This window comes from Heptranchias perlo, chromosome 23, assembly GCF_035084215.1.
Source record: "Heptranchias perlo isolate sHepPer1 chromosome 23, sHepPer1.hap1, whole genome shotgun sequence".
Lineage (NCBI taxonomy): Eukaryota > Metazoa > Chordata > Chondrichthyes > Hexanchiformes > Hexanchidae > Heptranchias > Heptranchias perlo.
Window position 1 is genome coordinate 51,194,013 of NC_090347.1, and position 24,264 is coordinate 51,218,276.

Here is a 24,264-nt window from a genome sequence, read left to right on the forward strand (position 1 = left end):
ATAACGTCAGATTTTATCTTAAAATACAAGAACTTTTCGTGGTTCTTGTCAACTTGTGTTGGTTTTCATCCAATGAACTTATTTCAGTAGGCTGGATCTTTCTTCTTGAAAGCAAAAAGATTTTATCTTCAAGTACAAGAACTTTTTGTGGTTTTGTTGATTTTCAGCAAATGAACATATTTCAGCGAGCTGGAAGTTTTTTCTTTAATTGCGTAAGATTTTATCTTAAAATACAAGAACTTTTCGTGATTCTTGTCAATTTTTGTTGGTTTTCATCTTCTGAACTTATTTCAGTCAGCCAGAACTTTCTTCTTCAAAGCAAATAGATTTTATCTTCAAATACAAGAACTTTTCGTGGTTTTGTTGATTTTCAGCAAATGAACATATTTCAGCGAGGGAGAAGTTTTTTCTTTAATAGCGTCAGATTTTATCCTAAAATACAAGAACTTTTCGTGGTTCTTGTCAATTTTTGTTGGTTTTCATCCAATGAACTTATTTCAGTCAGCAAGATCTTTCTTCTTCAAAGCAAAAAGATTTTATCTTCAAATACAAGAACTTTTCGTGGTTTTGTTGATTTTCAGCTAATGAACATATTTCAGCGAGCGAGAAGTTTTTTCTTTAATACCGTCAGATTTTATCTTAAAATACAAGAAGTTTTCGTGGTTCTTGTCAATTCTTGTTGATTTTCATCTCATGAATTTATTTCAGTCAGCTGGATCATTCTTCTTCAAAGCAAAAATATTTTATCTTCAAATACAAGAACTTTTCGTGGTTTTGTTGATTTTCAGCAAATGAACATATTTCAGCGAGCGAGAAGTTTTTTCTTTAATAGCGTCAGATTTTATCTTAAAATACAATAACTTTTCGTGGTTCTTGTCAATTCTTGTTGATTTTCATCTCATGAACTTATTTCAGTCAGCTAGATCTTTCTTCTTGAAAGCAAAAAGATTTTATCTTCAAATACAAGAACTTTTCGTTGTTTTGTTGATTTTCAGCAAATGAACATATTTCAGCGAGCGAGAAGTTTTTTCTTCAATAGCGTCAGATTTTATCTTAAAATACAAGAACTTTTCGTGGTTCTTGTCAATTTTTGTTGGTTTTCATCCAATGAACTTATTTCAGTCAGCTTGATCTTTCTTCTTCAAAGCAAAAAGATTTTATCTTCAAATACAAGAACTTTTCGTAGTTTTGTTGATTTTCAGCAAATGAACATATTTCAGCGAGTGAGAAGTTTTTTCTTTAATAGCGTCACATTTTATCTTAAAATACAAGAACTTTTCGTGGTTCTTGTCAATTTTTGTTGGCTTTCATCCATTGAACTTATTTCAGTCACCTCGATCTTTCTTCTTCAAAGCAAAAAGATTTTATCATCAAATACAAGAACTTTTCGTGGTTTTGTTGATTTTAAGCAAATGAACATATTTCAGCGAGCGAGAAGTTTTTTCTTTAATAGCGTCAGATTTTATCCTAAAATACAACAACTTTTCGTGGTTCTTGACAATTTTTGTTGGTTTTCATCCAATGAACTTATTTCAGTCAGCAAGATCTTTCTTCTTCAAAGCAAAAAGATTTTATCTTCAAATACAAGAACTTTTCGTGGTTTTGTTGATTTTCAGCAAATGAACATATTTCAGCGAGCTAGAAGTTTTTTCTTTAATAGCGTCAGATTTTATCTTAAAATACAAGAACTTTTCGTGGTTCTTGTCAATTTTTGTTGGTTTTCATCTTATGAACTTATTTCAGTCAGCTGGATCTTTCTTCTTCAAAGCAAAAAGATTTTATCTTCAAATACAAGAACTTTTCGTGGTTTTGTTGATTTTTAGCAAATGAATATATTTCAGCGAGCGAGCAGTTTTTTCTTAAATAGCGTCAGATTTTATCCTAAAATACAAGAACTTTTCGTGGTTCATGTCAATTTTTGTTGTTTTTCATCCAATGAACTTATTTCAGTCAGCTAGATCTTTCTTCTTGAAAGCAAAAAGATTTTATCTTCAAATACAAGAACTTTTCGTGGTTTTGTTGATTTTCAGCAAATGAACATATTTCAGCGAGCGAGAAGTTTTTTCTTTAAAAGCGTCAGATTTTATCTTAAAATACAAGAACTTTTCGTGGTTCTTGTCAATTTTTGTTGGTTTTCATCCAATGAACTTATTTCAGTTAGCAAGATCTTTCTTCTTGAAAGCAAAAAGATTTTACCTTGAAATACAAGAACTTTTCGTGGTTTTGTTGATTTTCAGCAAATGAACATATTTCAGCGAGATGGAAGTTTTTTCTTTAATAGCGTCAGATTTTATCTTAAAATACAAGAACTTTTCGTGGTTCTTGTCAATTTTTGTTGGTTTTCATCTTATGAACTTATTTCAGTCAGCTAGATCTTTCTTCATCAAAGCAAACAGATTTTATCTTCAAATACAAGAACTTTTCGTGTTTTTGTTGATTTTTAGCAAATGAACATATTTCAGCGAGCGAGAAGTTTTTTCTTTAATAGCGTCACATTTTATCTTAAAATACAAGAACTTTTCGTGGTTCTTGTCAATTTTTGTTGGCTTTCATCCATTGAACTTATTTCAGTCACCTCGATCTTTCTTCTTCAAAGCAAAAAGATTTTATCTTCAAATACAAGAACTTTTCGTGGTTTTGTTGATTTGAAGCAAATGAACATATTTCAGCGAGCGAGAAGTTTTTTCTTTAATAGCGTCAGATTTTATCCTAAAATACAACAACTTTTCGTGGTTCTTGACAATTTTTGTTGGTTTTCATCCAATGAACTTATTTCAGTCAGCAAGATCTTTCTTCTTCAAAGCAAAAAGATTTTATCTTCAAATACAAGAACTTTTCGTGGTTTTGTTGATTTTCAGCAAATGAACATATTTCAGCGAGCGAGAAGATTTTTCTTTAATAACGTCAGATTTTATCTTAAAATACAAGAACTTTTCGTGGTTCTTGTCAACTTGTGTTGGTTTTCATCCAATGAACTTATTTCAGTGGGCAGGATCTTTCTTCTTGAAAGCAAAAAGATTTTATCTTCAAGTACAAGAACTTTTTGTGGTTTTGTTGATTTTCAGCAAATGAACATATTTCAGCGAGCTGGAAGTTTTTTCTTTAATTGCGTAAGATTTTATCTTAAAATACAAGAACTTTTCGTGGTTCTTGTCAATTTTTGTTGGTTTTCATCCAATGAACTTATTTCAGTCAGCAAGATCTGTCTTCTTCAAAGCAAAAAGATTTTATCTTCAAATACAAGAACTTTTCGTGGTTTTGTTGATTTTCAGCAAATGAACATATTTCAGCGAGCGAGAAGTTTTTTCTTTAATACCGTCAGATTTTATCTTAAAATACAAGAACTTTTCGTGGTTCTTGTCAATTTTTGTTGGTTTTCATCCAATGAACTTATTTCAGTCAGCTAGATCTTTCTTCTTCAAAGCAAAAAGATTTTATCTTCAAATACAAGAACTTTTCGTGGTTTTGTTGAATTTCAGCAAATGAACATATTTCAGCGAGCTGGAAGTTTTGTCTTTCATAGCGTAAGATTTTATCTTAAAATACAAGAACTTTTTGTGGTTCTTGTCAATTTTTGTTGGTTTTCATCTTATGAAATTATTTCAGTCAGCTCGATCTTTCTTCTTCAAAGCAAATAGATTTTATCTTCAAATACAAGAACTTTTCGTGGTTTTGTTGATTTTCAGCAAATGAACATATTTCAGCGAGGGAGAATTTTCTTCTTTAATAGCGTCAGATTTTATCTTAAAATACATGAACTTTTCGTGGTTCTTGTCAATTTTTGTTGGTTTTCATCTTATGAAATTATTTCAGTCAGCTAGATCTTTCTTCTTCAAAGCAAATAGATTTTATCTTCAAATACAAGAACTTTTCGTGGTTTTGTTGATTTTCAGCAAATGAACATATTTCAGCGAGCGAGAAGTTTTGTCTTTAATAGCGTCAGATTTTATCCCAAAATACAAGAAGTTTTCGTGGTTCTTGTCAATTCTTGTTGATTTTCATCTCATGAACTTATTTCAGTCAGCTGGATCATTCTTCTTCAAAGCAAAAAGATTTTATCTTCAAATACAAGAACTTTTCGTTGTTTTGTTGATTTTCAGCAAATGAACATATTTCAGCGAGCGAGAAGTTTTTTCTTTAATAGCGTCAGATTTTATCTTAAAATACAATAACTTTTCGTGGTTCTTGTCAATTCTTGTTGATTTTCATCTCATGAACTTATTTCAGTCAGCTAGATCTTTCTTCTTGAAAGCAAAAAGATTTTATCTTCAAATACAAGAACTTTTCGTTGTTTTGTTGATTTTCAGCAAATGAACATATTTCAGCGAGGGAGAAGTTTTTTCTTTAATTGCGTAAGATTTTATCTTAAAATACAAGAACTTTTCGTGATTCTTGTCAATTTTTGTTGGTTTTCATCTTCTGAACTTATTTCAGTCAGCCAGATCTTTCTTCTTCAAAGCAAATAGATTTTATCTTCAAATACAAGAACTTTTCGTGGTTTTGTTGATTTTCAGCAAATGAACATATTTCAGCGAGGGAGAAGTTTTTTCTTTAGCAGCGTCAGATTTTATCCTAAAATACAAGAACTTTTCGTGGTTCTTGTCAATTTTTGTTGGTTTTCATCCAATGAACTTATTTCAGTCAGCAAGATCTTTCTTCTTCAAAGCAAAAAGATTTTATCTTCAAATACAAGAACTTTTCGTGGTTTTGTTGATTTGCAGCAAATGAACATATTTCAGCGAGCGAGAAGTTTTTTCTTTAATACCGTCAGATTTTATCTTAAAATACAAGAACTTTTCGTGGTTCTTGTCAATTTTTGTTGGTTTTCATCCAATGAACTTATTTCAGTCAGCTAGATCTTTCTTCTTCAAAGCAAAAAGATTTTATCTTCAAATACAAGAACTTTTCGTGGTTTTGTTGAATTTCAGCAAATGAACATATTTCAGCGAGCTAGAAGTTTTGTCTTTAATAGCGTAAGATTTTATCTTAAAATACAAGAACTTTTTGTGGTTCTTGTCAATTTTTGTTGGTTTTCATCTTATGAAATTATTTCAGTCAGCTCGATCTTTCTTCTTCAAAGCAAATAGATTTTATCTTCAAATACAAGAACTTTTCGTGGTTTTGTTGATTTTCAGCAAATGAACATATTTCAGCGAGGGAGAAGTTTTTTCTTTAATAGCGTCAGATTTTATCTTAAAATACATGAACTTTTCGTGGTTCTTGTCAATTTTTGTTGGTTTTCATCTTATGAAATTATTTCAGTCAGCTAGATCTTTCTTCTTCAAAGCAAATAGATTTTATCTTCAAATACAAGAACTTTTCGTGGTTTTGTTGATTTTCAGCAAATGAACATATTTCAGCGAGCGAGAAGTTTTGTCTTTAATAGCGTCAGATTTTATCCCAAAATACAAGAAGTTTTCGTGGTTCTTGTCAATTCTTGTTGATTTTCATCTCATGAACTTATTTCAGTCAGCTGGATCATTCTTCTTCAAAGCAAAAAGATTTTATCTTCAAATACAAGAACTTTTCGTGGTTTTGTTGATTTTCAGCAAATGAACATATTTCAGCGAGCGAGAAGTTTTTTCTTTAATAGCGTCAGATTTTATCTTAAAATACAATAACTTTTCGTGGTTCTTGTCAATTCTTGTTGATTTTCATCTCATGAACTTATTTCAGTCAGCTTGATCTTTCTTCTTCAAAGCAAAAAGATTTTATCTTCAAATACAAGAACTTTTCGTAGTTTTGTTGATTTTCAGCAAATGAACATATTTCAGCGAGTGAGAAGTTTTTTCTTTAATAGCGTCACATTTTATCTTAAAATACAAGAACTTTTCGTGGTTCTTGTCAATTTTTGTTGGCTTTCATCCATTGAACTTATTTCAGTCACCTCGATCTTTCTTCTTCAAAGCAAAAAGATTTTATCATCAAATACAAGAACTTTTCGTGGTTTTGTTGATTTTAAGCAAATGAACATATTTCAGCGAGCGAGAAGTTTTTTCTTTAATAGCGTCAGATTTTATCCTAAAATACAACAACTTTTCGTGGTTCTTGACAATTTTTGTTGGTTTTCATCCAATGAACTTATTTCAGTCAGCAAGATCTTTCTTCTTCAAAGCAAAAAGATTTTATCTTCAAATACAAGAACTTTTCGTGGTTTTGTTGATTTTCAGCAAATGAACATATTTCAGCGAGCTAGAAGTTTTTTCTTTAATAGCGTCAGATTTTATCTTAAAATACAAGAACTTTTCGTGGTTCTTGTCAATTTTTGTTGGTTTTCATCTTATGAACTTATTTCAGTCAGCTAGATCTTTCTTCTTCAAAGCAAAAAGATTTTATCTTCAAATACAAGAACTTTTCGTGGTTTTGTTGATTTTTAGCAAATGAATATATTTCAGCGAGCGAGCAGTTTTTTCTTAAATAGCGTCAGATTTTATCCTAAAATACAAGAACTTTTCGTGGTTCATGTCAATTTTTGTTGTTTTTCATCCAATGAACTTATTTCAGTCAGCTAGATCTTTCTTCTTGAAAGCAAAAAGATTTTATCTTCAAATACAAGAACTTTTCGTGGTTTTGTTGATTTTCAGCAAATGAACATATTTCAGCGAGCGAGAAGTTTTTTCTTTAAAAGCGTCAGATTTTATCTTAAAATACAAGAACTTTTCGTGGTTCTTGTCAATTTTTGTTGGTTTTCATCCAATGAACTTATTTCAGTTAGCAAGATCTTTCTTCTTGAAAGCAAAAAGATTTTATCTTGAAATACAAGAACTTTTCGTGGTTTTGTTGATTTTCAGCAAATGAACATATTTCAGCGAGCTGGAAGTTTTTTCTTTAATAGCGTCCAATTTTATCTTAAAATACAAGAACTTTTCGTGGTTCTTGTCAATTTTTGTTGGTTTTCATCTTATGAACTTATTTCAGTCAGCGAGATCTTTCTTCATCAAAGCAAACAGATTTTATCTTCAAATACAAGAACTTTTCGTGTTTTTGTTGATTTTTAGCAAATGAACATATTTCAGCGAGCGAGAAGTTTTTTCTTTAATAGCGTCACATTTTATCTTAAAATACAAGAACTTTTCGTGGTTCTTGTCAATTTTTGTTGGCTTTCATCCATTGAACTTATTTCAGTCACCTCGATCTTTCTTCTTCAAAGCAAAAAGATTTTATCTTCAAATACAAGAACTTTTCGTGGTTTTGTTGATTTTAAGCAAATGAACATATTTCAGCGAGCGAGAAGTTTTTTCTTTAATAGCGTCAGATTTTATCCTAAAATACAACAACTTTTCGTGGTTCTTGACAATTTTTGTTGGTTTTCATCCAATGAACTTATTTCAGTCAGCAAGATCTTTGTTCTTCAAAGCAAAAAGATTTTATCTTCAAATACAAGAACTTTTCGTGGTTTTGTTGATTTTCAGCAAATGAACATATTTCAGCGAGCGAGAAGATTTTTCTTTAATAACGTCAGATTTTATCTTAAAATACAAGAACTTTTCGTGGTTCTTGTCAACTTGTGTTGGTTTTCATCCAATGAACTTATTTCAGTAGGCAGGATCTTTCTTCTTGAAAGCAAAAAGATTTTATCTTCAAGTACAAGAACTTTTTGTGGTTTTGTTGATTTTCAGCAAATGAACATATTTCAGCGAGCTGGAAGATTTTTCTTTAATTGCGTAAGATTTTATCTTAAAATACAAGAACTTTTCGTGATTCTTGTCAATTTTTGTTGGTTTTCATCTTCTGAACTTATTTCAGTCAGCCAGATCTTTCTTCTTCAAAGCAAATAGATTTTATCTTCAAATACAAGAACTTTTCGTGGTTTTGTTGATTTTCAGCAAATGAACATATTTCAGCGAGGGAGAAGTTTTTTCTTTAGCAGCGTCAGATTTTATCCTAAAATACAAGAACTTTTCGTGGTTCTTGTCAATTTTTGTTGGTTTTCATCCAATGAACTTATTTCAGTCAGCAAGATCTTTCTTCTTCAAAGCAAAAAGATTTTATCTTCAAATACAAGAACTTTTCGTGGTTTTGTTGATTTTCAGCAAATGAACATATTTCAGCGAGCGAGAAGTTTTTTCTTTAATACCGTCAGATTTTATCTTAAAATACAAGAACTTTTCGTGGTTCTTGTCAATTTTTGTTGGTTTTCATCCAATGAACTTATTTCAGTCAGCTAGATCTTTCTTCTTCAAAGCAAAAAGATTTTATCTTCAAATACAAGAACTTTTCGTGGTTTTGTTGAATTTCAGCAAATGAACATATTTCAGCGAGCTAGAAGTTTTGTCTTTAATAGCGTAAGATTTTATCTTAAAATACAAGAACTTTTTGTGGTTCTTGTCAATTTTTGTTGGTTTTCATCTTATGAAATTATTTCAGTCAGCTCGATCTTTCTTCTTCAAAGCAAATAGATTTTATCTTCAAATACAAGAACTTTTCGTGGTTTTGTTGATTTTCAGCAAATGAACATATTTCAGCGAGGGAGAAGTTTTTTCTTTAATAGCGTCAGATTTTATCTTCAAATACATGAACTTTTCGTGGTTCTTGTCAATTTTTGTTGGTTTTCATCTTATGAAATTATTTCAGTCAGCTAGATCTTTCTTCTTCAAAGCAAATAGATTTTATCTTCAAATACAAGAACTTTTCGTGGTTTTGTTGATTTTCAGCAAATGAACATATTTCAGCGAGCGAGAAGTTTTGTCTTTAATAGCGTCAGATTTTATCCCAAAATACAAGAAGTTTTCGTGGTTCTTGTCAATTCTTGTTGATTTTCATCTCATGAACTTATTTCAGTCAGCTGGATCATTCTTCTTCAAAGCAAAAAGATTTTATCTTCAAATACAAGAACTTTTCGTTGTTTTGTTGATTTTCAGCAAATGAACATATTTCAGCGAGCGAGAACTTTTTTCTTTAATAGCGTCAGATTTTATCTTAAAATACAAGAACTTTTCGTGGTTCTTGTCAATTTTTGTTGGTTTTCATCCAATGAACTTATTTCAGTCAGCTTGATCTTTCTTCTTCAAAGCAAAAAGATTTTATCTTCAAATACAAGAACTTTTCGTGGTTTTGTTGATTTTCAGCAAATGAACATATTTCAGCGAGTGAGAAGTTTTTTCTTTAATAGCGTCAGATTTTATCTTAAAATACAAGAACTTTTCGTGGTTCTTGTCAATTTTTGTTGGTTTTCATCTTATGAACTTATTTCAGTCAGCTAGATCTTTCTTCTTGAAAGCAAACAGATTTTATCTTCAAATACAAGAACTTTTCGTGTTTTTGTTGATTTTTAGCAAATGAACATATTTCAGCGAGCGAGAAGTTTTTTCTTTAATAGCGTCAGATTTTATCGTAAAATACAAGAACTTTTCGTGGTTCTTGTCAATTTTTGTTGGTTTTCATCCAATGAACTTATTTCAGTCAGCGAGATCTTTCTTCTTCAAAGCAAAAAGATTTTATCTTCAAATACAAGAACTTTTCGTGGTTTTGTTGATTTTCAGCAAATGAACATATTCCAGCGAGTGAGAAGTTATTTCTTTAAAAGCGTCAGATTTTATCTTAAAATACAAGAACTTTTCGTGGTTCTTGTCAATTTTTGTTGGTTTTCATCCAATGAACTTATTTCAGTCAGCCAGATCTTTCTTCTTGAAAGCAAAAAGATTTTATCTTCAAATACAAGAACTTTTCGTGGTCTTGTTGATTTTCAGCAAATGAACATATTTCAGCGAGCTAGAAGTTTTTTCTTTAATATCGTAAGATTTTATCTTAAAATACAAGAACTTTTCGTGGTTCTTGTCAATTTTTGTTGGTTTTCATCTTATGAACTTATTTCAGTCAGCTGGATCTTTCTTCTTCAAAGCAAATAGATTTTATCTTCAAATACAAGAACTTTTCGTGGTTTTGTTGATTTTCAGCAAATGAACATATTTCAGCGAGGGAGAAGTTTTTTCTTTAATAGCGTCAGATTTTATCTTAAAATATAAGAACTTTTCGTGGTTCTTGTCAATTTTTGTTGGTTTTCATCCAATGAACTTATTTCAGTCAGCAAGATCTTTCTTCTTGAAAGCAAAAAGATTTTATCTTCAAACACAAGAACTTTTCGTGGTTTTGTTGATTTTCAGCAAATGAACATATTTCAGCGAGCTGGAAGTTTTTTCTTTAATAGCATCAGATTTTATCTTAAAATACAAGAACTTTTCGTGGTTTTGTTGATTTTCAGCAAATGAACATATTTCAGCGAGCGAGAAGTTTTTTCTTTAAAAGCGTCAGATTTTATCTTAAAATACAAGAACTTTTCGTGGTTCTTGTCAATTTTTGTTGGTTTTCATCCAATGAACTTATTACAGTCAGCAAGATCTTTCTTCTTGAAAGCAAAAAGATTTTATCTTCAAATACAAGAACTTTTCGTGGTTTTGTTGATTTTCAGCAAATGAACATATTTCAGCGAGCTGGAAGTTTTTTCTTTAATAGCGTCAGATTTTATCTTAAAATACAAGAACCTTTCGTGGTTCTTGTCAATTTTTGTTGGTTTTCATCTATGAACTTATTTCAGTCAGCTCGATCTTTCTTCATCAAAGCAAAAAGATTTTATCTTCAAATACAAGAACTTTTCGTGGTTTTGTTGATTTTTAGCAAATGAACATATTTCAACGAGCGAGAAGTTTTTTCTTTAATAGCGTCAGATTTTATCGTAAAATACAAGAACTTTTCGTGGTTCTTGTCAATTTTTGTTGGTTTTCATCAAATGAACTTATTTCAGTCAGCGAGATCTTTCTTCTTGAAAGCTAAAAGATTTTATCTTCAAATACAAGAACTTTTCGTGGTTTTGTTGATTTTCAGCAAATGAACATATTTCAGCGAGCTAGAAGTTTTTTCTTTAATAGCGTAAGATTTTATCTTAAAAATACAAGAACTTTTCGTGGTTCTTGTCAATTTTTGTTGGTTTTCATCTTATGAACTTATTTCAGTCAGCTAGAACTTTCTTCTTCAAAGCAAATAGATTTCATCTTCAAATACAGGAACTTTTCGTGGTTTTGTTGATTTTCAGCAAATGAACATATTTCAGCGAGGGAGAAGTTTTTTCTTTCATAGCGTCAGATTTTATCTTAAAATATAAGAACTTTTCGTGGTTCTTGTCAATTTTTGTTGGTTTTCATCCAATGAACTTATTTCAGTCAGCTGGATCTTTCTTCTTGAAAGCAAAAAGATTTTATCTTCAAATACAAGAACTTTTCGTGGTTTTGTTGATTTTCAGCAAATGAACATATTTCAGCGAGCTGGAAGTTTTTTCTTTAATAGCGTCAGATTTTATCCTAAAATACAAGAACTTTTCGTGGTTCTTGTCAATTTTTGTTGGTTTTCATCTTATGAACTTATTTTAGTCAGCTAGATCTTTGTTCTTCAAAGCAAAAAGATTTTATCTTCAAATACAAGAACTTTTCGTGGTATTGTTGATTTTTCGCAAATGAACATATTTCAGCGAGCGATAAGTTTTTTCTTAAATAGCGTCAGATTTTATCCTAAAATACAAGAACCTTTCGTGGTTCTTGTCAATTTTTGTTGCTTTTCATCCAATGAACTTATTTCAGTCAGCTCGATCTTTGTTCTTGAAAGCAAAAAGATTTTATCTTCAAATACAAGAACTTTTCGTGGTTTTGTTGATTTTCAGCAAATGAACATATTTCAGCGAGTGAGAAGTTTTTTCTTTAATAGCGTAAGATTTTATGTTAAAATACAAGAACTTTTCGTGGTTCTTGTCAATTTTTGTTGGTTTTCATCCAATGAACTTATTTCAGTCAGCAAGATCTTTCTTCTTGAAAGCAAAAAGATTTTATCTTCAAACACAAGAACTTTTCGTGGTTTTGTTGATTTTCAGCAAATGAACATATTTCAGCGAGGGAGAAGTTTTTTCTTTAATAGCGTCAGATTTTATCTTAAAATACATGAACTTTTCGTGGTTCTTGTCAACTTTTGTTGGTTTTCATCCAATGAACTTATTTCAGTGGGCTGGATCTTTCTTCTTGAAAGCAAAAAGATTTTATCTTCAAATACAAGAACTTTTCGTGGTTTTGTTGATTTTCAGCAAATGAACATATTTCAGCGAGCAGGAAGTTTTTTCTTTAATTGCGTAAGATTTTATCTTAAAATACAAGAACTTTTCGTGATTTTTGTCAATTTTTGTTGGTTTTCATCTTCTGAACTTATTTCAGTCAGCCAGATCTTTCTTCTTCAAAGCAAATAGATTTTATCTTCAAATACAAGAACTTTTCGTGGTTTTGTTGATTTTCAGCAAATGAACATATTTCAGCGAGCGAGAAGTTTTTTCTTTAATACCGTCAGATTTTATCTTAAAATACAAGAACTTTTCGTGGTTCTTGTCAATTTTTGTTGGTTTTCATCCAATGAACTTATTTCAGTCAGCTAGATCTTTCTTCTTCAAAGCAAAAAGATTTTATCTTCAAATACAAGAACTTTTCGTGGTTTTGTTGATTTTCAGCAAATGAACATATTTCAGCGAGCTAGAAGTTTTGTCTTTAATAGCGTAAGATTTTATCTTAAAATACAAGAACTTTTTGTGGTTCTTGTCAATTGTTGTTGGTTTTCATCTTATGAAATTATTTCACTCAGCTGGATCTTTCTTCTTCAAAGCAAATAGATTTTATCTTCAAATACAAGAACTTTTCGTGGTTTTGTTGATTTTCAGCAAATGAACATATTTCAGCGAGCTGGAAGTTTTTTCTTTAATAGCGTCAGATTTTATCTTAAAATACATGAACTTTTCGTGGTTCTTGTCAATTTTTGTTGGTTTTGATCTCATGAACTTGTTTTAGTCAGCTGGATCTTTCTTCTTCAAAGCAAAAAGATTTTATCTTCAAATACAAGAACTTTACGTGGTTTTGTTGATTTTCAGCAAATGAACATATTTCAGCGAGCTAGAAGTTTTTTCTTTAATAGCGTAAGATTTATCTTAAAATACAAGAACTTTTCGTGGTTCTTGTCAATTTTTGTTGGTTTTCATCTTATGAAATTATTTCAGTCAGCTAGATCTTTCTTCTTCAAAGCAAATAGATTTTATCTTCAAATACAAGAACTTTTCGTGGTTTTGTTGATTTTCAGCAAATGAACATATTTCAGCGAGCGAGAAGTTTTGTCTTTAATAGCGTCAGATTTTATCCCAAAATACAAGAAGTTTTCGTGGTTCTTGTCAATTCTTGTTGATTTTCATCTCATGAATTTATTTCAGTCAGCTGGATCATTCTTCTTCAAAGCAAAAATATTTTATCTTCAAATACAAGAACTTTTCGTGGTTTTGTTGATTTTCAGCAAATGAACATATTTCAGCGAGCGAGAAGTTTTTTCTTTAATAGCGTCAGATTTTATCTTAAAATACAATAACTTTTCGTGGTTCTTGTCAATTCTTGTTGATTTTCATCTCATGAACTTATTTCAGTCAGCTGGATCATTCTTCTTCAAAGCAAAAAGATTTTATCTTCAAATACAAGAACTTTTCGTTGTTTTGTTGATTTTCAGCAAATGAACATATTTCAGCGAGCGAGAATTTTTTCTTTAATAGCGTCAGATTTTATCTTAAAATACTAGAACTTTTCGTGGTTCTTGTCAATTTTTGTTGGTTTTCATCCAATGAACTTATTTCAGTCAGCTTGATCTTTCTTCTTCAAAGCAAAAAGATTTTATCTTCAAATACAAGAACTTTTCGTAGTTTTGTTGATTTTCAGCAAATGAACATATTTCAGCGAGTGAGAAGTTTTTTCTTTAATAGCGTCACATTTTATCTTAAAATACAAGAACTTTTTGTGGTTCTTGTCAATTTTTGTTGGCTTTCATCCATTGAACTTATTTCAGTCACCTCGATCTTTCTTCTTCAAAGCAAAAAGATTTTATCTTCAAATACAAGAACTTTTCGTGGTTTTGTTGATTTTATGCAAATGAACATATTTCAGCGAGCGAGAAGTTTTTTCTTTAATAGCGTCAGATTTTATCCTAAAATACAACAACTTTTCGTGGTTCTTGACAATTTTTGTTGGTTTTCATCCAATGAACTTATTTCAGTCATCAAGATCTTTCTTCTTCAAAGCAAAAGGATTTTATCTTCAAATACAAGAACTTTTCGTGGTTTTGTTGATTTTCAGCAAATGAACATATTTCAGCGAGCGAGAAGTTTTTTCTTTAAAAGCGTCAGATTTTATCTTAAAATACAAGAACCTTTCGAGTTCTTGTCAATTTTTGTTGGTTTTCATCCAATGAACTTATTTCAGTCAGCAAGATCTTTCTTCTTGAAAGCAAAAAGATTTTATCTTCAAATACAAGAACTTTTCGTGGTTTTGTTGATTTTCAGCAAATGAACATATTTCAGCGAGCGAGAAGATTTTTCTTTAATAACGTCAGATTTTATCTTAAAATACAAGAACTTTTCGTCGTTCTTGTCAACTTGTGTTGGTTTTCATCCAATGAACTTATTTCAGTAGGCTGGATCTTTCTTCTTGAAAGCAAAAAGATTTTATCTTCAAGTACAAGAACTTTTTGTGGTTTTGTTGATTTTCAGCAAATGAACATATTTCAGCGAGCTGGAAGTTTTTTCTTTAATACCGTCAGATTTTATCTTAAAATACAAGAACTTTTCGTGATTCTTGTCAATTTTTGTTGGTTTTCATCTTCTGAACTTATTTCAGTCAGCCAGATCTTTCTTCTTCAAAGCAAATAGATTTTATCTTCAAATACAAGAACTTTTCGTGGTTTTGTTGATTTTCAGCAAATGAACATATTTCAGCGAGGGAGAAGTTTTTTCTTTAATAGCGTCAGATTTTATCCTAAAATACAAGAACTTTTCGTGGTTCTTGTCAATTTTTGTTGGTTTTCATCCAATGAACTTATTTCAGTCAGCAAGATCTTTCTTCTTCAAAGCAAAAAGATTTTATCTTCAAATACAAGATCTTTTCGTGGTTTTGTTGATTTTCAGCAAATGAACATATTTCAGCGAGCGAGAAGTTTTTTCTTTAATACCGTCAGATTTTATCTTAAAATACAAGAACTTTTCGTGTTTCTTGTCAATTTTTGTTGGTTTTCATCCAATGAACTTATTTCAGTCAGCTAGATCTTTCTTCTTCAAAGCAAAAAGATTTTATCTTCAAATACAAGAACTTTTCGTGGTTTTGTTGATTTTCAGCAAATGAACATATTTCAGCGAGCGAGAAGTTTTGTCTTTAATAGCGTCAGATTTTATCCCAAAATACAAGAAGTTTTCGTGGTTCTTGTCAATTCTTGTTGATTTTCATCTCATGAATTTATTTCAGTCAGCTGGATCATTCTTCTTCAAAGCAAAAATATTTTATCTTCAAATACAAGAACTTTTCGTGGTTTTGTTGATTTTCAGCAAATGAACATATTTCAGCGAGCGAGAAGTTTTTTCTTTAATAGCGTCAGATTTTATCTTAAAATACAATAACTTTTCGTGGTTCTTGTCAATTCTTGTTGATTTTCATCTCATGAACTTATTTCAGTCAGCTGGATCATTCTTCTTCAAAGCAAAAAGATTTTATCTTCAAATACAAGAACTTTTCGTTGTTTTGTTGATTTTCAGCAAATGAACATATTTCAGCGAGCGAGAAGTTTTTTCTTTAATAACGTCAGATTTTATCTTAAAATACAAGAACTTTTCGTGGTTCATGTCAATTTTTGTTGGTTTTGATCTCATGAACTTGTTTCAGTCAGCTAGATCTTTCTTCTTCAAAGCAAAAAGATTTTATCTTCAAATACAAGAACTTTTCGTGGTTTTGTTGATTTTCAGCAAATGAACATATTTCAGCGAGGGAGAAGTTTTTTCTTTAATAGCGTCAGATTTTATCTTAAAATACATGAACTTTTCGTGGTTCTTGTCAATTTTTGTTGGTTTTCATCCAATGAACTTATTTCAGTCAGCTAGATCTTTCTTCTTCAAAGCAAAAAGATTTTATCTTCAAATACAAGAACTTTTCGAGGTTTTGTTGATTTTCAGCAAATGAACATATTTCAGCGAGCGAGAAGTTTTTTCTTTCATCGCGTCAGATTTTATCTTGAAATACAAGAACTTTTCGTGGTTCATGTCAATTTTTGTTGGTTTTCATCCAATGAACTTATTTCAGTCAGCAAGATCTTTCTTCTTCAAAGCAAAAAGATTTTATCTTCAAATACAAGAACTTTTCGTGGTTTTGTTGATTTTCAGCAAATGAACATATTTCAGCGAGCGAGAAGATTTTTCTTCAATAACGTCAGATTTTATCTTAAAATACAAGAACTTTTCGTGGTTCTTGTCAACTTGTGTTGGTTTTCATCCAATGAACTTATTTCAGTAGGCTGGATCTTTCTTCTTGAAAGCAAAAAGATTTTATCTTCAAGTACAAGAACTTTTTGTGGTTTTGTTGATTTTCAGCAAATGAACATATTTCAGCGAGCTGGAAGTTTTTTCTTTAATAGCGTCAGATTTTATCCTAAAATACAAGAACTTTTCGTGGTTCTTGTCAATTTTTGTTGGTTTTCATCCAATGAACTTATTTCAGTCAGCAAGATCTTTCTTCTTCAAAGCAAAAAGATTTTATCTTCAAATACAAGAACTTTTCGTGGTTTTGTTGATTTTCAGCAGATGAACATATTTCAGCGAGCGAGAAGTTTTTTCTTTAATACCGTCAGATTTTATCTTAAAATACAAGAACTTTTCGTGGTTCTTGTCAATTTTTGTTGGTTTTCATCCAATGAACTTATTTCAGTCAGCTAGATCTTTCTTCTTCAAAGCAAAAAGATTTTATCTTCAAATACAAGAACTTTTCGTGGTTTTGTTGATTTTCACCAAATGAACATATTTCAGCGAGGGAGAAGTTTTTTCTTTAATAGCGTCAGATTTTATCCTAAAATACAAGAACTTTTCGTGGTTCTTGTCAATTTTTGTTGGTTTTCATCCAATGAACTTATTTCAGTCAGCAAGATCTTTCTTCTTCAAAGCAAATAGATTTTATCTTCAAATACAAGAACTTTTCGTGGTTTTGTTGATTTTCAGCAAATGAACATATTTCAGCGAGGGAGAAGTTTTTTCTTTAATAGTGTCAGATTTTATCCTAAAATACAAGAACTTTTCGTGGTTCTTGTCAATTTTTGTTGGTTTTCATCCAATGAACTTATTTCAGTCAGCCAGATCTTTCTTCTTCAAAGCAAATAGATTTTATCTTCAAATACAAGAACTTTTCGTGGTTTTGTTGATTTTCAGCAAATGAACATATTTCAGCGAGGGAGAAGTTTTTTCTTTAATAGCGTCAGATTTTATCCTAAAATACAAGAACTTTTCGTGGTTCTTGTCAATTTTTGTTGGTTTTCATCCAATGAACTTATTTCAGTCAGCAAGATCTTTCTTCTTCAAAGCAAATAGATTTTATCTTCAAATACAAGAACTTTTCGTGGTTTTGTTGATTTTCAGCAAATGAACATATTTCAGCGAGGGAGAAGTTTTTTCTTTAATAGTGTCAGATTTTATCCTAAAATACAAGAACTTTTCGTGGTTCTTGTCAATTTTTGTTGGTTTTCATCCAATGAACTTATTTCAGTCAGCAAGATCTTTCTTCTTCAAAGCAAAAAGATTTTATCTTCAAATACAAGAACTTTTCGTGGTTTTGTTGATTTTCAGCAAATGAACATATTTCAGCGAGCGAGAAGTTTTTTCTTTAATACCGTCAGATTTTATCTTAAAATACAAGAACTTTTCGTGGTTCTTGTCAATTTTTGTTGGTTTTCATCCAATGAACTTATTTCAGTCAGCTCGATCTTTCTTCTTCAAAGCAAAAAGATTTTATCTTCAAATACAAGAACTTTTCGTGGTTTTGTTGATTTTCAGCAAATGAACATATTTCAGCGAGCTAGAAGTTTTTTCTTTAACAGCGTAAGATTTTATCTTAAAATACAAGAACTTTTCGTGGTTCTTGTCAATTTTTGTTGGTTTTCATCTTATGAAATTATTTCAGTCAGCTAGATCTTTCTTCTTCAAAGCAAAAAGATTTTATCTTCAAATACAAGAACTTTTCGTGGTTTTGTTGATTTTCATCAAATGAACATATTTCAGCGAGCGAGAAATTTTTTCTTTAAAAGCGTCAGATTTCATCTGAAAATACACGAACTTTTCGTGGTTCTTGTCAATTTTTGTTGGTTTTCATCCAATGAACTTATTTCAGTCAGCAAGATCTTTCTTCTTGAAAGCAAAAAGATTTTATCTTCAAATACAAGAACTTTTCGTGGTTTTGTTGATTTTCAGCAAATGAACATATTTCAGCGAGCGAGAAGATTTTTCTTTAATAACGTCAGATTTTATCTTAAAATACAAGAACTTTTCGTGGTTCTTGTCAACTTGTGTTGGTTTTCATCCAATGAACTTATTTCAGTAGGCTGGATCTTTCTTCTTGAAAGCAAAAAGATTTTATCTTCAAATTTGGATGAGAATTTAGGAGGCATGGTTAGTAAGTTTGCAGATGACACCAAGATTGGTGGCATTGTGGACAGTGAAGAAGGTTATCTAGGATTGCAACGGGATCTTGATAAATTGGGCCAGTGGGCCGATGAATGGCAGATGGAGTTTAATTTAGATAAATGTGAGGTGATGCATTTTGGTAGATCGAATCGGGCCAAGACCTACTCCGTTAATGGTAGGGCGTTGGGGAGAGTTATAGAACAAAGAGATCTAGGAGTACAGATTCATAGCTCCTTGAAAGTGGAGTCACAGGTGGATAGGGTGGTGAAGAAGGCATTCAGCATGCTTGGTTTCATTGGTCAGAACATTGAATGCAGGAGTTGGGATGTCTTGTTGAATTTGTACAGGGCATTGGTGAGGCCACACTTGGAGTACTGTGTACAGTTCTGGTCACCCTATTATAGAAAGGATATTATTAAACTAGAAAGAGTGCAGAAAAGATTTACTAGGATGCTACCGGGACTTGATGGTTTGACTTACAGGGAGAGGTTAGACAGACTGGGACTTTATTCCCTGGAGAGTAGGAGGTTAAGGGGTGATCTTATAGAAGTCTATAAAATAATGAGGGGCATAGATAAGGTCGATAGTCAAAATCTTTTCCCAAAGGTAGGGGAGTCTATAACGAGGGGGCACAGATTTAAGGTGAGAGGGGAGAGATACAAAAGGATCCAGAGGGGCAATTTTTTCACTCAAAGGGTGGTGAGTGTCTGGAACGAGCTGCCAGAGGCAGTAGTAGAGGCGGGTACAATTTTGTCTTTTAAAAAGCATTTGGACAGTTACATGGGGAAGATGGGTATCGAGGGATATGGGCCAAGTGCAGGCAATTGGGACTAGCATAGTGGCATAAACTGGGCGACATGGACATGTTGGGACGAAAGGGCCTGTTTCCATGTTGTAACTTCTATGATTCTATGATTCTATGATTCTATACAAGAACTTTTTGTGGTTTTGTTGATTTTCAGCAAATGAACATATTTCAGCGAGCTGGAAGTTTTTTCTTTAATTGCGTAAGATTTTATCTTAAAATACAAGAACTTTTCGTGATTCTTGTCAATTTTTGTTGGTTTTCATCTTCTGAACTTATTTCAGTCAGCCAGATCTTTCTTCTTCAAAGCAAATAGATTTTATCTTCAAATACAAGAACTTTTCGTGGTTTTGTTGATTTTCAGCAAATGAACATATTTCAGCGAGGGAGAAGTTTTTTCTTTAATAGCGTCAGATTTTATCCTAAAATACAAGAACTTTTCGTGGTTCTTGTCAATTTTTGTTGGTTTTCATCCAATGAACTTATTTCAGTCAGCAAGATCTTTCTTCTTCAAAGCAAAAAGATTTTATCTTCAAATACAAGAACTTTTCGTGGTTTTGTTGATTTTCAGCAGATGAACATATTTCAGCGAGCGAGAAGTTTTTTCTTTAATACCGTCAGATTTTATCTTAAAATACAAGAACTTTTCGTGGTTCTTGTAAATTTTTGTTGGTTTTCATCCAATGAACTTATCTCAGTCAGCTAGATCTTTCTTCTTCAAAGCAAAAAGATTTTATCTTCAAATACAAGAACTTTTCGTGGTTTTGTTGATTTTCACCAAATGAACATATTTCAGCGAGCTAGAAGTTTTGTCTTTAATAGCGTAAGATTTTATCTTAAAATACAAGAACTTTTTGTGGTTCTTGTCAATTTTTGTTGGTTTTCATCTTATGAAATTATTTCAGTCAGCTAGATCTTCCTTCTTCAAAGCAAATAGATTTTATCTTCAAATACAAGAACTTTTCGTGGTTTTGTTGATTTTCAGCAAATGAACATATTTCAGCGAGGGAGAAGTTTTTTCTTTAATCGCGTCAGATTTTATCTTAAAATACATGAACTTTTCGTGGTTCTTGTCAATTTTTGTTGGTTTTGATCTCATGAACTTGTTTTAGTCAGCGAGATCTTTCTTCTTCAAAGCAAAAATATTTTATCTTCAAATACAAGAACTTTACGTGGTTTTGTTGATTTTCAGCAAATGAACATATTTCAGCGAGCTAGAAGTTTTTTCTTTAATAGCGTCAGATTTTATCCCAAAATACAAGAAGTTTTCGTGGTTCTTGTCAATTCTTGTTGATTTTCATCTCATGAATTTATTTCAGTCAGCTGGATCATTCTTGTTCAAAGCAAAAATATTTTATCTTCAAATACAAGAACTTTTCGTGGTTTTGTTGATTTTCAGCAAATGAACATATTTCAGCGAGCGAGAAGTTTTTTCTTTAATAGCGTCAGATTTTATCTTAAAATACAATAACTTTTCGTGGTTCTTGTCAATTCTTGTTGATTTTCATCTCATGAACTTATTTCAGTCAGCTGGATCATTCTTCTTCAAAGCAAAAAGATTTTATCTTCAAATACAAGAACTTTTCGTTGTTTTGTTGATTTTCAGCAAATGAACATATTTCAGCGAGCGAGAAGTTTTTTCTTTAATAACGTCAGATTTTATCTTAAAATACAAGAACTTTTCGTGGTTCATGTCAATTTTTGTTGGTTTTGATCTCATGAACTTGTTTCAGTCAGCTAGATCTTTCTTCTTCAAAGCAAAAAGATTTTATCTTCAAATACAAGAACTTTTCGTGGTTTTGTTGATTTTCAGCAAATGAACATATTTCAGCGAGGGAGAAGTTTTTTCTTTAATAGCGTCAGATTTTATCTTAAAATACATGAACTTTTCGTGGTTCTTGTCAATTTTTGTTGGTTTTCATCCAATGAACTTATTTCAGTCAGCTAGATCTTTCTTCTTCAAAGCAAAAAGATTTTATCTTCAAATACAAGAACTTTTCGAGGTTTTGTTGATTTTCAGCAAATGAACATATTTCAGCGAGCGAGAAGTTTTTTCTTTCATCGCGTCAGATTTTATCTTGAAATACAAGAACTTTTCGTGGTTCATGTCAATTTTTGTTGGTTTTGATCTCATGAACTTGTTTCAGTCAGCTAGATCTTTCTTCTTCAAAGCAAAAAGATTTTATCTTCAAATACAAGAACTTTTCGTGGTTTTGTTGATTTTCAGCAAATGAACATATTTCAGCGAGCGAGAAGTTTTTTCTTTAAAAGCGTCAGATTCCATCTGAAAATACAAGAACTTTTCGTGGTTCTTGTCAATTTTTGTTGGTTTTCATCCAATGAACTTATTTCAGTCAGCAAGATCTTTCTTCTTGAAAGCAAAAAGATTTTATCTTCAAATACAAGAACTTTTCGTGGTTTTGTTGATTTTCAGCAAATGAACATATTTCAGCGAGCGAGAAGATTTTTCTTCAATAACGTCAGATTTTATCTTAAAATACAAGAACTTTTCGTGGTTCTTGTCAACTTGTGTTGGTTTTCATCCAATGAACTTATTTCAGTAGGCTGGATCTTTCTTCTTGAAAGCAAAAAGATTTTATCTTCAAGTACAAGAACTTTTTGTGGTTTTGTTGATTTTCAGCAAATGAACATATTTCAGCGAGCTGGAAGTTTTTTCTTTAATAGCGTCAGATTTTATCCTAAAATACAAGAACTTTTCGTGGTTCTTGTCAATTTTTGTTGGTTTTCATCCAATGAACTTATTTCAGTCAGCAAGATCTTTCTTCTTCAAAGCAAAAAGATTTTATCTTCAAATACAAGAACTTTTCGTGGTTTTGTTGATTTTCAGCAGATGAACATATTTCAGCGAGCGAGAAGTTTTTTCTTTAATACCGTCAGATTTTATCTTAAAATACAAGAACTTTTCGTGGTTCTTGTCAATTTTTGTTGGTTTTCATCCAATGAACTTATTTCAGTCAGCTAGATCTTTCTTCTTCAAAGCAAAAAGATTTTATCTTCAAATACAAGAACTTTTCGTGGTTTTGTTGATTTTCACCAAATGAACATATTTCAGCGAGCTAGAAGTTTTGTCTTTAATAGCGTAAGATTTTATCTTAAAATACAAGAACTTTTTGTGGTTCTTGTCAATTTTTGTTGGTTTTCATCTTATGAAATTATTTCAGTCAGCTGGATCTTTCTTCTTCAAAGCAAATAGATTTTATCTTCAAATACAAGAACTTTTCGTGGTTTTGTTGATTTTCAGCAAATGAACATATTTCAGCGAGGGAGAAGTTTTTTCTTTAATAGCGTCAGATTTTATCTTAAAATACATGAACTTTTCGTGGTTCTTGTCAATTTTTGTTGGTTTTGATCTCATGAACTTGTTTTAGTCAGCTGGATCTTTCTTCTTCAAAGCAAAAAGGTTTTATCTTCAAATACAAGAACATTACGTGGTTTTGTTGATTTTCAGCAAATGAACATATTTCAGCGAGGGAGAAGTTTTTTCTTTGATCGCGTCAGATTTTATCTTAAAATACAAGAACTTTTCGTGGTTCTTGTCAATTTTTGTTGGTTTTCATCCAATGAACTTATTTCAGTCAGCTGGATCTTTCTTCTTGAAAGCAAAAAGATTTTATCTTCAAATACAAGAACTTTTCGTGGTTTTGTTGATTTTCAGCAGATGAACATATTTCAGCGAGCGAGAAGTTTTTTCTTTAATACCGTCAGATTTTATCTTAAAATACAAGAACTTTTCGTGGTTCTTGTCAATTTTTGTTGGTTTTCATCCAATGAACTTATTTCAGTCAGCTAGATCTTTCTTCTTCAAAGCAAAAAGATTTTATCTTCAAATACAAGAACTTTTCGAGGTTTTGTTGATTTTCAGCAAATGAACATATTTCAGCGAGCGAGAAGTTTTTTCTTTCATCGCGTCAGATTTTATCTTGAAATACAAGAACTTTTCGTGGTTCATGTCAATTTTTGTTGGTTTTGATCTCATGAACTTGTTTCAGTCAGCTAGATCTTTCTTCTTCAAAGCAAAAAGATTTTATCTTCAAATACAAGAACTTTTCGTGGTTTTGTTGATTTTCAGCAAATGAACATATTTCAGCGAGCGAGAAGTTTTTTCTTTAAAAGTGTCAGATTCCATCTGAAAATACAAGAACTTTTCGTGGTTCTTGTCAATTTTTGTTGGTTTTCATCCAATGAACTTATTTCAGTCAGCAAGATCTTTCTTCTTGAAAGCAAAAAGATTTTATCTTCAAATACAAGAACTTTTCGTGGTTTTGTTGATTTTCAGCAAATGAACATATTTCAGCGAGCGAGAAGATTTTTCTTCAATAACGTCAGATTTTATCTTAAAATACAAGAACTTTTCGTGGTTCTTGTCAACTTGTGTTGGTTTTCATCCAATGAACTTATTTCAGTAGGCTGGATCTTTCTTCTTGAAAGCAAAAAGATTTTATCTTCAAGTACAAGAACTTTTTGTGGTTTTGTTGATTTTCAGCAAATGAACATATTTCAGCGAGCTGGAAGTTTTTTCTTTAATAGCGTCAGATTTTATCCTAAAATACAAGAACTTTTCGTGGTTCTTGTCAATTTTTGTTGGTTTTCATCCAATGAACTTATTTCAGTCAGCAAGATCTTTCTTCTTCAAAGCAAAAAGATTTTATCTTCAAATACAAGAACTTTTCGTGGTTTTGTTGATTTTCAGCAGATGAACATATTTCAGCGAGCGAGAAGTTTTTTCTTTAATACCGTCAGATTTTATCTTAAAATACAAGAACTTTTCGTGGTTCTTGTCAATTTTTGTTGGTTTTCATCCAATGAACTTATTTCAGTCAGCTAGATCTTTCTTCTTCAAAGCAAAAAGATTTTATCTTCAAATACAAGAACTTTTCGTGGTTTTGTTGATTTTCACCAAATGAACATATTTCAGCGAGCTAGAAGTTTTTTCTTTAATAGCGTAAGATTTATC